Source organism: Furipterus horrens, unplaced genomic scaffold (assembly GCF_987537825.1).
Source record: "Furipterus horrens unplaced genomic scaffold, mFurHor1.1.pri manual_scaffold_2, whole genome shotgun sequence".
NCBI classification, from domain to species: domain Eukaryota; kingdom Metazoa; phylum Chordata; class Mammalia; order Chiroptera; family Furipteridae; genus Furipterus; species Furipterus horrens.
In genome coordinates, this window is record NW_028327172.1 from 156,293,595 (window position 1) to 156,305,984 (window position 12,390).

The 12,390-nt window shown below is 40.1% G+C and overlaps 1 non-coding gene across 1 annotated transcript; it reads left to right on the forward strand.

The window, feature by feature from the left end:
- Positions 1-2,311: 2,311 nt before the first annotated feature.
- On the forward strand, positions 2,312-2,475 carry LOC150019784 (U1 spliceosomal RNA). Its single transcript, XR_016509444.1, has one exon. It is a non-coding gene; the product is annotated as a U1 spliceosomal RNA (small nuclear RNA).
- Positions 2,476-12,390: the final 9,915 nt, after the last annotated feature.

The following is a 12,390-nucleotide window of genomic DNA, read 5'->3' on the forward strand; positions in this document are numbered from 1 at the left end:
ACATATGAGAAGCAACTAATTAATGCTTCTCTCTCACATTGATGTTTCTCTTCCTCTCTCCATTGCCCTCTCTCTAAAATAAATGAATAAAAAATTTAAAAAATTAAATGACATCTTAAACACAATGTGTTTTTCTTTTTATTTTTTAATTGTTAAGTATATTTTATTGATTATGCTGTTACAGTCGTCCCAATTCTTTTCCCTTTGCTCCCCTCTGCTTAGTACCCTCGTCTCTCCAGCAATCCCACTCCTCTTAGTTCATGTCCACTGGTCCTGCATATCAGTTCTTTGGTTTCACCCTTTCCTATGTTATTGTTAACTTCCCCCTGTCTATTTTGTACCAACCAATTATGCTTTTTAATCCCTGCATTATTTTCCCATTTCTTTCCCTTCCCCCTCCTAGCTGATAACCCTCCAAATGATCCTCATACCTATGATTCTGTTCCTATTCTGGTTTGCTTAGTTGGATTTTGTTTTTATTTTTTAGATTCAGTTGTTGATAGTTGTGAGTTTGTTGTCATTTTAGAGGTCATAGTTTTGATCTTCTTTTTCTTAAGTAAGTCCCTTTGACATTTCATATAATAATGGCTTGGTGATAATGAACTCTTGTCTGGGAAGCACTTCATCTGCCCTTCCATTCTAAATGACAGCTTTGGTGGATAGAGTTGGTTGTATGTCCTTTTTATTTTATTTTATTTTTTTTACCACCTTGAATACTTCTTGCCAGTCCCTTCTTGCCTGCAAAGTTTCTTTTGAGAAATCAGCTGATACTTGTATAGGTACCCCTTTGTAGGTAACTCTCTGCTTTTGTCTTGCTGCGTTTAAGATCCTCTCTTTATCTTTCACCTTTGGCATTTTAATGATGATGTGTCTTGGTGTGGTCCTTTTTGGGTCTAGCTTGTTTGGGACTTTCTGTGCATCCTGGACTTGTATGTCTATTTCTTTCGCCATATTTAGGAAGTTTTCCTTCATTATTTTTTCACTTAAGCTTTCAATTTCATGCTCTTCCTCTTCTCCTTTGGGCACCCCTATGATTTGGATGTTGGCACATTTAAAGTAGTCCCAGAGGTTCCTGAGCCTCTCCTCCTTTTTTTCAATTCTTGTTTCCTCATTCTGTACTGGTTGACTGTTGTTTTCTTTTTTATATTCAAAACCATTGATTTGAACCTTGGTTTCCTTCCCTTCACCATTGGTTTGTGTGGTTTCCTTTGTTTCATTTAGCATAGCCTTCACTTCTTCCCTTATGCCTTAGCTATACTCAAGCATATGTGTCAAGCCTGTGAGCATCTTTATCACTAGTGTTTGGAATTCTGTGTCTGTTAGGCTGGCTATCTCTTTGTCACTTAGTTCTCCCACCAGAACCTTGATCTGTTCCCCATTTGGAGCCACACTTCTCTGTCTCCTCATTCTGACAGACTCCTGTGTTTATTTGCCTCTGTGTCCTGGGTAGAGCTGTCACTCCTGTCACGCTGTAAGGGGTAGAGCCTTAAGGATTCATCAGTACGGGGCTACCTGTTTCACCACATTGTGGCGCTGTATGTGGGGAGGGGTCGGAGAGGGAACAATGCTGCCTGCCCAGCACTCTCCCCTTTTCTAGGCACCTCTCTCACTTCCGCACCAGACTGGTACCTCTCTAGCTGTTGCCCTGGCTGTCATTCCCAGAGTTAGTGGGTCTGTGGACATTCTAGGACTGTGGGAGGAGCCCTTTAAATAAGTGGACTCCGCTGAGAGACCGGAAGTTTCTGCCTCCACCCCAGCCCCCACTGGTCTGCACAGTCAGAACCAATGAGGCTTGATTTTCGCCGATGCTGGCACCATGAGCTTCTGGTCTGGTGAGGAGCTGGGAATGCTCCCCAGGTTTCCCTCCTGACTTTTTAAAATGTGTGACTGCACTTTCTGTTGGCCTGCTGCTGTTGCCACCACACTGCGTCCTCTCTGCCCTGGCTCTGCCTCTCCTACTTGTCTGGATGAGTATTTCTTCTTTATATCTTTGTTTGCTGGACTTCCATGTAGTTTGTGTTTTTTTTGGACCTTCTGGTTGTTTCTAGTTTTGAGATAGTTGTGTTCCTTCTTAGCTGTGGAGGGAGATGCAGTGTGTCTGTCTATGCCTCCATTTTGGCCGGAAGTCCCAATGAAAGCCTTTTTGATGTAGCATTTGTTTTTGTGTCATTTTATCAACCTTTAGTTGTCTGTGCTATTTAGGTAAGGAAAATCACGAATATACAAAACTAATGCTCTCCAGAAAAGGTTTATGAGTTAGATGTTTTCTGAAATAAATACTCAAAGCAAATACTAAAAAATTATTTAAATAATACTTACCTGGCAGGGGAGATACCATGATCACGAAGGTGGTTTTCCCAGGGCAAGGCTTATCCATTGCACTCCGGATGTGCTGACCCCTGCGATTTCCCCAAATGTGGGAAACTCGACTGCATAATTTGTGGTAGTGGTGGACTGCGTTCGCGCTCTCCCCTAAAAAAAAAGAAAAAAAAGAAAAAAGAACAAGAAAAAAATTATTTAAATAGTTTATAAACAATGATTGACTTTTAACCTTAGTAAAGGTGGTAGTATTTACAGTTTGGGGTAGAAATGAAGAGTTCTTTAGAAATGATTAAAAAAAAAACCCAACTCTGATTTTGTTTAAATTACCTTTCCACTAATGTTTCTTTTCTTTTTCAGGAGATGAGCCAAGATACCATGGTGTATTTAGAATGCATTTTATTTTATCAAGTAATTTCTATTGTTCCTATATTTTATAATTATTGCTGACCAATAGAAGTCTTGACTATTCTGTGTGTGTGTGTGTGTGTGTGTGTGTGTGTGTATTTTTTTTCTCCTCTATGGCAAAATAGGAAAAATAAACATCGGGGATTTGAAGTCAAATTGACCTGAGTTTTAATCCTAATTTGCTGCTTAATTTTGGGGTGTTGGTCACGTGCTCTAAATTCTCTAAACTTGTTTCTTCATCGGTAATATAGAAATAATATTAACTAATACCTACCTCACTGAGTTGTGAGGACTAAATGAACTGTAGTAGTGATTGTTGGTATTATTAATTATAGTCTAATGAAGATACTAAAGAAAGAAAATTATCCAGAGAGCATATGGTCAAGAATGATTTTTTTTTAATGGGGGAAGAGGAATGTCACAGAAAAGCCACAATTTGAAAAACCAACTCCAAAATAATCACAATTGATTGTTCAGTAAAATTAAGGAGCTTCTCTATTTCTTGCCAGCCTATTTATATCAAAATGTGTAACATGGGACCAGTTTTGTTTCTTGGCATGTTTCTGGCTACTTGTAAAGAAAATGTTCAGTTGCTGTTGTTCTGGGAAGCAGATGGGTGGATGGCATTTATGAATTGTGCTTCAGATGGAGAAACTGAGGCATCAAGTAATTGATTGTTTTTCCCAACATTCCACATCCCGGAAACATCAAATTTGAAGTTACAGTTTATGAATATCTTATGCCTTCCAGCTATGCACTGCAGAAAGCAATTACCAATGGATGAGATGCTAAAAATGGGGGCTTTCTCTAAGGGAGGCCAGCTTCGGAGTCATGCTTTTGTGTCTGGTACAGATGGCCAACTGGTAGTGCCTACCAGAGTTTCCCCCCTGCAGCCACCCACCCTCAAGTGACAGCTTTTTGCATCTTCTTGTCTTAATTAAACCACCAACAGAGAATGCCAGTTATCTGCTTGTGTGACACCTCTGAATATTAAGTAGCTTTTGTAATTAATTATTTTTTGAAAGCCTTTATCCTCCATAATTAAATAAATCTTTGAGAATTAATAATAGGTTAGCATGGTATATGGGCTGAAAATTCCATGAGCAATAACTTGGCAGTGTGGGAAGAACTTTGCATCCAATATAGTGTTTCTATTGATCAATCCATAATGATCTGAATGCTCCCAATACTAACATTACGATGTGTTCCTTCCTTTCTCTGTATTCCCGTGCAGCCAAGTGGAACCAATTGTTTCTGCACAGGGTAAGATATAAAAATGCAGATTTGCTTGAATAACTTCTTGTCAACAAGGCAGTCTGTGTTGTACATGAAAATATGCTGGAAGCAGCTGTCTGCCTCATATTGCCCTCTGGGTTATGACTGTGATGCTGATTAGTAACTTTTGTGTCTTTCTGTGCTGGCAGCCACTTTGAGACCAGATAATAGATGCTGGCAAGATCTTGCTTGAAGTCACAGGCCTGGAAAGAGTGGCTTTAATCAGCTGGCCCTGATTAAAGTCACTCTCCTACAGCGATCTTGTGGAATGTGACTGAGGTGGCCCAGCCCACAGGACAGTCCAGTATGCCACAACTATCTTAGAAGGGGAGCCTGCTTTTTTGCCCTTGAGAGGCCAGGCAGCTGGGGAAGGGGGATACTCTGCCTCAAGGGCCTGGTGTCATGTGATTTTGCTTTTTATGTGGAGGCCGTTTAATCTTAGCTGTAGGGGGTTTAGGTTGTTAGCTGCCAAAACTGGATAGAACAGGTGTTTAGCTAGAAGCAGTATAGGGGAAGGGAAGATGGGTGGAGTTAGGTGAGCAAAAACACGGATGTGGTCATACCCATACTTATATTTAAAGGATATTTCCTGCCTTTTCCTTCCATCCAGTCCCATTCTCTTTCATTCTTCCTTTCTTTCCTATCCTTGCCTGTCCTCTTGTTCACTTGTCCTAATTTTGTGTTTTTGTTTTAATGGCTGGCACCAGGATTGTCTTGCTTAGGTTTCAGCTTTCAGAGTAGCAGGATCATGCCTCAGCGTTACAGAGTTTTAGATCTGGAAAATGTCTTGGGAGTTCTGGTCCAACCATGGAGAGTCTTGAATCTAAAAGATTCTGGAAAGATTCTAGGGGTCCTCCCAGGGGTTTCACTTTTTTTCAGATAAGCCTAGGAGTGCTGTGTGGCTTAGAAACTTACATGTGAAGCTAGTGGCTTTCATGACAATTATCACCATAACAATTAATATGCATTGAATGATTCACACTATATATCTTGTCTTTGACATTTTGGTTAATTTTAAAACAGGTAATATGTCTACATGGTTCACAATACAAAAATCGTAAAAGAAATCTAGAAAAAATTTCCCTTTTCCCCTCCACTGAGTTACTACCTCCCGAAGAAATATAAAATTTATTTATTTATTTATTTGTTATATATCCTTTCATAGATTTTTGTGTATAAACAAGAAAATATGAATATATATATTTTCCCTTGTTTCATGGTACAAATGGTAACACATTATACATTGTTCTCTGCTTTATGCATGTCTTTACTTAATTCTTACAGCAGACTTACGTGGAATGAGCTGTTTTTACCCCATTTTGCAATTAGAATTCAGTTCTAGCTGAGTACTTGCTCTGGGCGACATAACAGAGTGATGGACCTGGGATAACCTGACTGTCTAACTTGATCAGCTGTGATTGTCATCAGTCAGGCTGTGTTGCCTCACTGGAGCCTCTCTGGGCTCCTCAGGGTTCCTGCTGATTTGCACAAGTTTCCCAGGGGCTCAGCAGTGCTGGCTCCTAACCAAAGACTCCTGCCGACGATAAGGGAATGTGGCAAAACTGATTCAGCTCTGTATCAGCTGGCATTTCTTTCTTTCTTTTTTCACAAAGTAACAATTTTTTAAAAATGTGGTCAAATGCATATAACCTAGAATGTACCATCTTGGTCATTTCTAAGTGTATAATTCACTGACATTAAGTACATTCACATTGCTGTGAAACCAATCTTCAGAGTGCTTTTCATTTTAGTAAGCTGAAACTCTGTTCCCATTAAACAATAACTCCTCCTTCCCTGCTCCTGCAGCAGCTGGTAACCACCATTCCACTTCCTGTCTCTCTGAGCTTGACTACTCTAGGTACCTCATATAGTGGGAAGATACTGTATTTGTCTTTTTGGAACAAGCTTATTTCACTAAGCATAATGTTGTCAAGGTCCATCCATGTTGTAGCATGTGTCAGAGTTTCTTTCCTTTTTAAGGCTGAATCACATTTAATTGTATGTATATATCACATTTTGTTTATTCATTTATCTTTGGTGAATACTTGGGTTGTTTCCATCTTTTGGCTTTGGTGAATACTGTTGCTGTGAACATAGGTATGCTAACATCTGTTTGTGTTTCTGCTCTCAATTCTTTGGGGTATATACCCAAAGTGGAGTTGCTGGTCCATAGGATAGTTCTACTTTTAAGTTTTTGAGGAACTGCCATACTGTTTTCCATAGTTCCTGCACCATTTTACCTTCAGTGCACAAGAGTTTAATTTCTCCATATCCTCAACATTTATTTTCTGTGTTTTTATTTTGTTGTTGTTTTGTTTTGTTTTTTGTTTTTTTCATTGTAACCATCCTACTTGGGTATGAGATGACATTTCCTTTATAACATGCCTTTAAACACGTATCTTAAGTCTCGTATTGGGGCCCCTGGCATAGAATTCAGAGTTCTTCTCACCTCAGGCTTATCTTGCAGGCAAGAAAGGCTGTGGAAGGGGAACCTGCTGGGAGGCCAAGAGAGGCTAGTGTCTCTGCTCAGAACACCTGGTCAGACCCTGCCCCACGCCTGGGTCCTTAGTGACGTCACTCTGCTTTATTGTGTCTCTATCTTGCTGGTTATTCCTCAGGTAGGAAGATATTCTTGACCTTTGCCAAAAAGACGGGATGGGCTACGAGAACGCAGAGGAGACTTGTCTGTTTCTTAGGTTACTCACGTTCTTCATTCTTTCTGGATAGTTATTGGCTTTGTTCAAATGCGAGACTTTTTAAACCTAGTGACATTTTCATTCAGTAAGCCACGTCCACCTTCCATCTTTACATTTTATCCTCCCTTGGGAGAAGATGGGAATGTTTCTTTCCCATGGTGTAATGCTGCAGAAGATAGCATGTCTCCTGCAGACTCCCTCAGGTGAGTGACTCAGTTTGGCAATTTAGGTGAGTCATTTTTTCCCACTTCCTGGCCTGTGCTCTCTGTGATGTTTCTTGGAAATGATTAGAAATTTGTAATTAGGACTCAGTGTGACCTCAGAACAGCAAGAGAGTGAGGTATTTTTCTGTATTTCCAGCCGTAATCCAATATCTAACCCAAAGTTTAGCTGCCATTAGGATGGAAGTGGAGCACCTTCATTTGTGATCATTCTCCGCCCATCTTCTGCACATCACTGAATATGGATATTTTAAAACGTGGCGTCTTTTTCTAATCACAACAGCAAATACGCCTCCCAAACAGAACCTTGGAAAATGAAGAAAAACACACCATTACAAACATTTTCGTTTATAAAATCATAACATAGGTAGTTTTATAGCCTACTTGTCTTCTTAAGAGGTTGGATAATTTTCCTACACTAATACATATTCTTTACCATGTAACTTTTAGTGATAATATTCATGGCATAAAATGGATATTCTGTACTTTATTAAAAAGTTTCTTTATTGTTGGAAATTTAGACCATATCCTTTTTGGTGGTTAAAAATTTTCATGAACATCTTGGTACATATATCTATAACAATTCTGTTATTTTTATTTGAAAAAATTTAAGAATTCTTACCTGGGGACATTTTTTTCATTGTTTTCAGAGGCAAAGGAAGTGGGGGAGAGAGAGAGAGACAGAGAGAGAGAGAGAGAGAGAAAGATATCAATGTTAGAGAGAAACATCGATTGGTCACCTTTTTGTTTGCTTGTATGCGCCTCAAATGGAGGATCAAACCCGCAACCTGGGTACGTGCCCTGACTGGGAATCAAACCTGTGATCCTTCCGACTATGGGATGATAGTCCACCTACTGAGCCACACCAACCAGGGCCAAAATTATGTTATTTTTAAATGCTATTTTTGGAAAGATGTATAAGAAGGTCAATTTTATGGCAGGTGACCATGACTCCACAGGGAATTGAAATGACACTATAGGGTCTAATGCTGCTAAAAGTGAGTGGAAATGTTCCCCTTGGGTTTCTACACTGACACCAGTTCCAGAGAACTCTGAACAAACTCAACTTCAGTATTGCTTTGCCAATTCCATTTGACACCCAGAGTTCTAAGATGTTTAGGATGCTCTTTTTTTCTACCTCCCTGTTGTTTGTGGTCCCAATTAGTGGAACCCCTGGAAATATGTAACTAATCAAGACAATAGCCACATCCTCAAAATGTACATCTAAGTCTTTGATTCTTTGTTTTGTGAGGTGTTAGATGATCTTAACAGTGTATTTCCTGAAATAGTCTGTATTTCCCCAGGAGATTTCTTTAGTTCTTATTATATGTACAAAAAAGCATTATCTCATTGTTATTCTTATTGTTATTCTGGGTGTATCCTCACTGTTGGTGATTTAATACAGACAGTTCTGGTTTTTTTTTTGCCCTAACACATTCCTGGAAACTCTGTCATCGAGCAGATTTTTAAAAATATCATGTTTTCTAATGAGAGTAACAACACAATTGGAGACCAATATATTCCTACCAATTAACTTGCAATCAAATAAGTCATGGTTATGGTAAACAATATGTCATTAAAAGAAACAAATATCTTTCTTTAAGTTTTCTAAATTTTCTTTGGAGCAATCAGAGATTCAAAGTGGTTCCACCAATTCAGGTCATATAAAGTGAACATAAATGTACGACATGTATTATTTATTCAAGGGGCCCCAAATGTACATAGAAAGTGTTAGTAAAGACTATAAAAACATGGTGAGATGAATTTGTGTGATAAATTTGGCCCACATCTAGATCTTTGGAGCTGGCAAAACTAAAACATGGCTTATCCTGTTTCAATTGACAGAGAAGCAAAATGGGTCCCACAGCATTAAGTGACTTGCTGAAGGTGACCATGCGTATATTAACCCAATATGTACTTAATAACAGTTTTGCTTCCTTCCTTAGATCTAGTAAGCAGATAGTGTGGTGTGCCTATCGGCTGAAACCCTTATTACCCCAACTACCGAGATAGTGGCTGTGGACAATTCTGAACTAAATCCCTCTCGTGGGCTTGCCCTTGGCTGCAGGAAGCCTCTTTACCCAAGGGCTGCTCCCATCTGATGACTGGTCTGTCTGGTCGATGCAGAGATATAAGGACGTGGCCCTCTCAGTCCCAACTAAGGCAACTGGAAAGGGCCAGTAGGATCACCTGAAGACTTTGTTGTCCCTGCACCGTGGCCCAATTTCTCCCCATGCCAGTGCTGCTTCCTTCCCCTCCCTCCAAGTACTGATCCTGAGAACACTTCCTAATAAATGTTCTGCATCAAACTCACTCCATTTCAGAATTTGCTTCTCTGGGAACTGAACTGTGATGTTAGACAAATCTTGGGATATTTTGGATCGTTGAGTATTTTAAGAAAATTTGTAGCATTAAGTTTGAACTGATGTCTTATTTTTTCATACTATTTATACATTTTTTTTAGAAACATATGTGAAGTGGTTATGCTGTCTCAACTTTGAATATGTAATACATATAATTGTGTACAATGTACATTGTATACAAATACACCCATATTTCTCTGATAATCTTGCAGCATCTCAATAAGGACTTTAATTTGGAAAAGATATAACTTATTAATATTTTTCACTCCTTCCTTTTTCATCAAACAAACTCACGGTCACTATTAAAAGGAGAAGAAAATTCCCCAAGTTTTGTGTTTGGGAAGAAGAGAGGAATAATTGGTGGGAATAAGAAGATGAGAAATATTTATGAGCTGATTTCATGGAAATTAAGTCAGGATTTAAAAAAAAGAAAGGATGCAGAAAATAAAATGGCATAATACATACACATATATCTGCTACCCAGAATTAGTACTTGTTAATAAATTGTCATCATCGTTCTTTTAAAGTATGAAATAAAATGTTAGGGGCAGAGCATTTAGGACTGTCTCTTAACCACATCACAGAGCCCACGGTCCTGCCTGCTCTCTGCGCTTGGCTGGATCACCAGCCGGACAGCAGATCTTTAACACCAAAAACTACAAATGGCACACGTGGACAGGAGCCACATGTAAGCGTTGCTGGGTAGCATCCAATGAGCAGAGTGATGAACTGTGTTGAGAGCAGAACACACCTTCCCTGTACATGGACATTCACTATAGTGGAGTCAGGAAGGTACAAATTGAATTCCAGACAGTGAAGGTTCAGTGAACAAACGCTTGAGGAAAAATCGCTCTTTTTATAATACAGCTGGTAGCATTTTAAAAGTCTTCAAAATTTGTGGAGGTTAAACTGCTTGTGTAAAAGAGTTTGGAATGCATGATGAATTCATAAATAACTCCTTGTTTTTCCAGACAAGTTTATCCTCATTCTTCTTTGTTCCAGTAAACCTCCTGCCTAGTCACATGAGTCAGAAGCCTGGGCATCTTCCTGGAATTCTCTTTATCTGCCACACCCAGTTCATTTACCTTTCTAGAAATTGTTTAAATCCATTCCTTCTTGTCTATATTTCTTCTGCTGTCTTTATCTGAAATCTCTTCAATTCTGATTAGGCTGCTACAGATCTCCTAACTGGTCTTGATTCTTTTAACCTTGCTTCCTTCCCTGCCACCTGACCCACCGCACCTCAGATGCAGGATTCACACTACCACCAGCGGGGTCTTCCTAAAATGCAAATTTGGCATCATTCTTTTTTGTTGTTGTTTTGAAAGAAAATATTTTTATTTCAATTTTTAAATGTTTTTATTAAATTTATTGAAGTCGTCGTCGTCGGCAGCCGTCCGTCTCGAGAGACGATGGTGTAGCTTCTTAAGTCTATCTGCACCGCCGAGAATGGCTGTGCAGTCCGACTCGGGAGTGACATGGTATCTGTCTCCTCCCGTGTTGAATCGACATCTTACGATGATGCTGGAGTGTCCTCTCCAGTGAAGCTGAAGCTACAGAGCCTGGGCAGGGTGATATGGAGGGTCTGCTGTTGCCCATGCAGCAGACCCCCCCCCCCCCTCTTCGCAGCTGAAGGGTCCAAGGGAAAGACGAGTCAATACAGCTTGGCTTCAGGTGCGCCGCAGGAGTTGCCGGTGTTGACTACAACGTCAAACCACCTTAGGGACTCCGGCTCCGGATTTTCTGTCGGGGTTTACTCCCTTAGCCTTTCCCCTGAAGAGGTATGCCGCAAGGCAGCGGAGGTTTTTTGGAGTCAGAGTTTTCCTTCTCTGATGTGCCCTGACTGGAAGATCGAACCAGCGACACTTAGCTCGCAGGCCGATGCTCAATCCACTGAAGTAACACTGGTTAATAAGATTATGTAGCCTTCAAGTGTACAGGTCTATGATACATCATCTGTATATTGCATTGTGTGTTCACCACCCAAAGTCTCCTGACACCATATATTTGACCCCTTTTACTGTTTACTACCGCTCCCCACCCCCTTTCCCTGGTGATGGTCGCCTGCATGCTATTTCCTGTCATGAGTTTTTGTTTTTCTGTCTTGTCTGGTTGTTGCTTTCTATTTTACATCCGACACATGAGTGAAATCATATGGTTCTTGATTTTTTCTGTCTGACTTATTTTGCTTATCATGATGTTTTCAAGATCCTTCTTTGTTGTCTCAAATGGCAGTATTTCATTCTTTCTTATGGCTGAGTAGTATTTCATTGTATACATGTAGCACATCTTCTTTATCCAATCCTCTACAGAAAGACACTCCAGTTGGTCCCATGTCTTGGCCACTATGAATAAAATGGCAACGAATACAGGAGTGCATATATCTTTGTGAATAAATGTTTTCAAAATTTTCAGGTTGCTTCCCTGCCACCTGTCCCACCCCACCTCAGATGCAGGATGCACATGACCATGAGTGGGGTTTTCCTAAAATGCAAATCTGGTATATTATTCCTTAAAAACAAACAACAAACAAACAAACAAAAGAAACTACTTGGCAGTTCCCCACTGCTCTTAAAATAGGTTCAAGCCTCTCTGTGAGATATTCAAGCCCCCCACATTCTCCAGCTTCACATAGCACCTTTCCAGGCTTTACACTTCATATTCCAGTGATGCTGAGCTGGATATAACCCTACACCAAATATTTAAATATTCCACACCTCCAGGCCTTTGGTCAGGCCTCTTCCCTATCTTGCTCCTACTACTTCAGTTGGCTAACTTCTACTCAAGGCTCAGTATTGGTGTCTTCTCTTTAGGAGATCTTCCTCAATTTCTTCCAGCAGGGCAGAATTTTCCCTGTTTTTATGTCTTCCCCTCCCACTCTCCTGGAAACTTCAAATTTTACTGAACTCTGCATCCCAGCATCAAACACAATACCCTCATTTAATGAGTGCTTTAAATGTTTGTTGAGTGCCAAATCAGTGCAGCTGGGAAAGAGGCTGAACCACTATGTGGACCACATGTTGCTGGGTGGAGCATTAGTGCGTGACTAGCTGGGGCATCCTGAACACAGGTGGGTCACCTGCAGGGGTCTCTTCTCTAAGGAGGCAG